General features: G+C 47.6%; 2 pseudogenes; both read left to right on the forward strand.

Moving 5' to 3' along the window:
• The first annotated feature begins 224 nt into the window (after positions 1-224).
• Positions 225-2,707, forward strand: LOC117720494 (pre-mRNA-splicing factor CWC22 homolog pseudogene; annotated as a pseudogene).
• A 980-nt stretch (positions 2,708-3,687) lies between these two features.
• On the forward strand, positions 3,688-5,330 carry LOC117720999 (pyruvate kinase PKM pseudogene; annotated as a pseudogene).
• Positions 5,331-5,892: the final 562 nt, after the last annotated feature.

Genomic DNA, 5,892 nt, shown 5'->3' on the forward strand with positions numbered 1-5,892 from the left:
GGAAGGAAGGGGGAGGGGGGAGCAGGAGGAAGAGGAGGAGGAAGAAGAGGAGGAGGAGGAAGAAGAAGGAAGGGGAGGGAGAGGAGGAGGAAGAGGAGGAGGAAGAGGAAGGAAGGGGGAGGGGAGGAGGAGGAAGAAGAGGAGGAGGAGGAAGGAAGGGGGAAGGGGAGGAGGGGGAGGGGTAGGAAGAGGAAGAGGAGGGGGAAGGAAGGGGGAGGGGGAGGAGGAAGAAGAAGAGGAAGAAGAAGAAAGAGGATGAGCTGGCTCCGCTGCTCACCCGCACTGGGGGAGCATGTATTCCTCCCACAAAGCTCAGGAGGATGCAGGAGCAGATTACAGATAAAAACAGCTTAGCGTACCAGAGGATGAGCTGGGAGGCTCTGAAGAAATCAATCAATGGTCTCATCAACAAGGTCAACATCTCCAACATCTCCAGTATTATTATCCAAGAGCTCCTTCAAGAGAACATTGTCAGAGGGAGAGGACTGCTGTCCAGATCTGTTCTGCAAGCACAGAGTGCTTCTCCATCTTCACTCACATTTATGCGGCTTTGGTGGCAATCATCAACTCAGAATTCCCACAGACTGGAGAGTTAGTCCTCAAGAGACTAATTTTGAATTTTCAGAAAGGATATCGAAGGAATGACAAGCAACTTTGCCTGACTGCTTCCAAACTTGTGACACATCTTATTAACCAAAATGTGGCACATGAGGTTCTGTGCCTGGAGATGCTCACTTTGCTCCTAGAGAGATCAACAGAGGACAGTGTTGAAGTAGCTATCGGCTTCCTCAAGGAGTGTGGTCTCAAATTAACCCAAGTGTTGCCAGGAGGAATCAATGCAATCTTTAACTGCCTGAGAAACATTCTACACGAGTCTGAGATAAACAAAAGAGTCCAGTACATGACTGAAGCGATGGCTGCTGTACAGAAGGATGAAGGACTTGATTTAGTGGAAGTGGACGGTCAGTTTACACATGTGCTCTCCCTGGAGGATGACTACAAGCCAGAAGATGTTCTTAACGTTTTCAAGATGGATCCTCATTTTATGGAGGATGAAGAGAAGTACAAGGCTATTAAAAAAGAAATCCTGGATGAAGGAGACAGTGATCCAAGCACAGACCAAGAAGCTGGAAGTAGTGAGGAGGAGGAGGAAGAGGAGGAGGAAGAAGAGGAGGAGGAGGAGGAAAAGGAGGAAGAGGAGGAGGAGGAGGAAAAGGAGGAGGAGGAAGAGGAGGAGGGAGAAGGGGAAGAAGAAGAAGGAGGACAAAAAGTAACTATTCATGACCAAACAGAAATCAACCTAGTCTCATTCCGCCGCACAATCTATCTTGCCATTCAGTCAAGTTTAGACTTTGAAGAATGTGCACACAAGTTGCTGAAGATGGAGTCTGCTGAGAGCCAAAGGAAGGAACTCTGCAACATGATACTTGACTGCTGTGCCCAACAAAGGACCTATGAACTTTTTTTTTTTTTTTGGCTTGTTAGCTGGGCAGTTTTGTATGCTGAAAAAAAGAATACATGGAATCATCTGAAAGTATAGTCAAAGAACAGTACGACACCATCCATCGCTTAGAGACAAACAAATTGAGAAATGTTGCTAAGATGCTTGCTCACCTTTTGTACACAGATTCGCTTCCATGGAGTGTTCTCGGATGTATAAAGCTGAGTGAAGAGACCACGACATCATCTAGTAGGTTTTTTGTCAAGATCTTCTTCCAGGAACATGGGTCTTCCTAAACTGAATGCAAGGTTAAAAAATGAAACTCTTCAGCCACTCTTTGAAGGACTGTTACCCCAAGACAACCCACGCAACACCTGGTTTGCTATTAACTTCTTCACATCCACTGGCCTCGGAGGTTTGGTGGATGAACTTCAAGAACATCTGAAAAATATGCCCAAGGTCATTCATTTGTAGGCCAGAAGCCAGAGCTGAGCAAAAGAAGCCTGCACTGACATCTTCATCTTCAGAATCTTCCTTGGCGTCTGATTTCTCTGACTCTGCTTCTGACAGCAGAGAGAACAGCTCAGAGCCCTCCAGTGAAGCAAGGGACTTCCACTCCTCTGACTCTGACTCCTCCTCTTCCTCCTCCTCCTCCTCCTCCTTCTGCTCCTCATCCTCCTCCTGCTCCTCCAGCAATCTGAGCTCTGCCTCAGCTAAAGGTACAAGAAAGAAGAGACAAGGAAAGGCCAGAGGCAAAGAAATAGATAAGTTAGCCAGGGGCCACTAGGCAAGTGACTGGAGGCGAGGTGGAGGTAGGGAGAACCAAAGGCACTAGGAAGGAAGGACTGAGAAAGCTAGGTCTGAAAGACACCGAGCTCAGAATTCTTGAGATGCAGCGTGGCAAGATCCCCTAGCAAAGCACATGGAGGACAGAAGCCATGAGAGTAGTTACAGCAGAGCTGGTAATGGCCTCCCAACAAGGCTCACACCGAGAGCCACAAGAAAAGCATGGGGAGCCAAAAAAAGGGGCCAGAGAGAAGAGTTTCTTTTTCTGAGAATGAGAAACAAAGAAGCAGAAATCAAGACAGTGATAATGTTAGAATAAAAATCTACTCCAACTCAAGGGAGAGGAGGAGAAAGCTTTCTGGCCATAAAGGAGATGAGGGCAGGTCTCAGAATGGTGCCAAGAGATGCTGGGAAAACAACAGATACCCTGAACATGCCAGATACCAGAGGAGAGAAAAGTCTTCAACAAAACAAAAATAATTCTAATGACAACTGAACATGCCTTACATGCAATCCAATGTCTTTTAACACTGATGAATTTTATAGAGAACTCTTGTATAAAGGACCTGTTTGAAAATTTTAACGATGTTTTCTTTCTGACATGTTTTATAATTGTTATATCTCAAAGTCCTTTGTGTAAAATCACGAAAAAAAAAAAAAGAGATTCAACAAAGGGGTAAGTCTTACATTTTATAAAAGGAACAAATGTTAAAACAACAAAAAACAAGGCTACAACAAAAAACAACAATAAAACCCCCAAACAACACTGCCATTTAGTATTTTTAAATAGTTTAAGTCCTGTGTTCATAAAAGCTATAATCCTATGGCTAGAAGAAAATCACCAGGATAAAAGTAGTCCTAACCAGACTGTTATAATGAAACTTCTGTTTTAATGAAACTTTAAATAGGAATAATAGAACAATGTATGCATCCTCCCAAAATTACAGATGTAATACAGATTCTTTCTAAGAATCATCTATAAGAATCCGTAAATCAATTACAACTGCTAGTTGAAAAACTTATATTAATAGACATAAAAAGGTTAACAGGAAATGTTTCTTTGTGTTTTGAAGGCCAGCTTTCCTCAGCCTTCCCAGTGCTAGAGTTATCACTATGTGTCCTAGTACCCAGTTGCAATAACTCTTTTTATAGTCCATAGATTGCTTAAAAATCCAGTGTCTACCACAATATCTTTCCTATAGCAAGAGCTCCAGGATCTTTTTGAATGTAGTGACACATCTCTAAGATGTAAAAAATAAAATTTTGTGCATTAAAACACATAGAAAAGACTCACCTGCATTTACTCTAATGAAAACCAACTAGAAATAGTCTTAAACTGAAGCAGTTTAAGTTTAAAGAGAAACTCAGGCACAGCAGCGACGCGTCCTGACCCACAGACGTCCGCTTTAGGTATTGCAGCAGGAACCGAAGTACACCCGAGATCCAGGACTTCAGGAGCCATGCCGAAGCCACACAGAGAAGCAGGGACTGCCTTCATTCAGACCCAGTAGCTCCACGCAGCCATGGCTGACACCTTCCTGGAGCACATGTGCCATCTGGACATTGACTCCGCGCCCATCACAGCCCGTAACACCGGCATCATTTGTACCATCGGCCCTGCTTCCCGGTCTGTGGAGATGCTGAAGGAGATGATCAAGTCTGGAATGAATGTGGCTCGGCTGAATTTCTCTCATGGAACCCATGAGTACCATGCAGAGACCATTAAGGACATGCGAGCGGCCACAGAGAGCTTTGCATCTAATCCCATTCCCTACCGTCCCATGGCAGTGGCTCTGGACACAAAGGGACCTGAGATCCCGACTGGACTCATCAAGGGCAGTGGCACTGCAGAGGTGGAGCTGAAGAAGGGAGCCACTCGGAAGATCACCTTGGACAACGCCTACATGGAGAAGTGTGATGAGAACATCCTGTGACTGGACTACAAGGACATCTGCAAGGTGGTGGAGGTGGGCAGCAAGATCTATGTGGACGATGGGCTCATCTCACTGCAGGTGAAGGAGAAAGGTGCTGACTTCCTGGTGACAGAGGTGGAGAATGGTGGCTCCTTGGGCAGCAAGAAGGGTGTGAACCTGCCCGGCGCTGCTGTGGACCTCCCCGCCGTGTCAGAAAAGGACATCCAGGACCTGAAGTTTGGGGTGGAACAGGATGTGGACATGGTGTTTGCATCTTTCATCCGCAAGGCAGCCGACATGCATGAAGTTAGGAAGGTCCTGGGAGAGAAGGGGAAGAACATCAAGATTATCAGCAAAATCGAGAACCATGAAGGTATCCGCAGGTTTGATGAGATTCTGGAGGCCAGAGATGGGATCATGGTGGCTCGTGGTGACCTGGGCATTGAGATTCTTGCAGAGAAGGTCTTCCTGGCTCAGAAGATGATGATCGGCCGATGCAACCGCGCCGGGAAGCCTGTCATCTGTGCCACACAGATGCTGGAGAGCATGATCAAGAAGCCACGCCCCACCCGTGCTGAAGGCAGCGATGTGGCCAATGCAGTCCTCGATGGGGCAGACTGCATCATGCTGTCTGGAGAAACAGCCAAGGGGAACTACCCTCTGGAAGCTGTTCGCACGCAGCACCTGATTGCCCGAGAGGCAGAGGCCGCTATCTACCACTTGCAGTTATTTGAGGAACTCCACCGCCTGGCGCCCATTATCAGCGACCCCACAGAAGCTGCCGCCGTGGGTGCTGTGGAGGCCTCCTTCAAGTGCTGCAGTGGGGCCATTATCGTGCTCACCAAATCTGGCAGGAATGCTCACCAAGTGGCCAGGTACCGCCCTCGGGCTCCTATCATTGCTGTGACACGCAATCCCCAGACTGCTCCCCAGGCTCATCTGTACCGTGGCATCTTCCCTGTACTGTGTAAAGATGCCGTACTAAATGCCTGGGCTGAGGATGTTGACCTCCGTGTAAACTTGGCCATGGATGTTGGCAAGGCCCGAGGCTTCTTCAAGACTGGAGATGTGGTCATTGTGCTGACTGGTTGGCGCCCTGGCTCTGGCTTCACCAACACCATGCATGTAGTGCCTGTCCCTTGTAGTGCTCACTCTGGGCCATAGTGTGGCGCTGGTGGGCTGGGATACCAGGAACAATTAATGCCTCTGAAACATGCAATAGAGCCCAGCTATTTTTCATGGCCCTACTTGAGTCAGGGGTGAAGGAGGAATTCACAGAAGGGCAGCATCATCTCTGTGTACTTTGCTCCTGTAGGAAGTTGTCCAGAGAATTCCCAGCCCTAGCCTGGTGTCAGGAGAGGGCAAGAGTAGGGGCTGAGGGCATGGGGCCCAGTCATCCCAGTGTAGATGACTTTTGGCCCTGGCCCTGACTTGCTTTCCCAACAGCTTTGGCCTCCCCGCCCCTCCTTGTGCACTCCACTGCTGTCTGCAGACACTCCACTCTCCACCTTGTATTCTGCAGTCTCCAGGCCTGTTGCTATAGTGCCCACTGAATGTCAATAAACAGCAGCTGAAGCAGAGAGAGAGAGAGAGAGAGAGAGAGAGAGAGAGAGAGAGAGAGAGAAACTCAATGATACTTAAGAAGATCACAGAGAGACTCGAGACTAGAAATGTGTTCATACTAAAAGAAACAGTACCTAGGTATGGTGGGGTCCATCTGCCATCCTGGCATTTGGGAAACCAAGGTAGCAA

Source organism: Arvicanthis niloticus, chromosome 15, assembly GCF_011762505.2.
Source record: "Arvicanthis niloticus isolate mArvNil1 chromosome 15, mArvNil1.pat.X, whole genome shotgun sequence".
NCBI lineage: Eukaryota > Metazoa > Chordata > Mammalia > Rodentia > Muridae > Arvicanthis > Arvicanthis niloticus.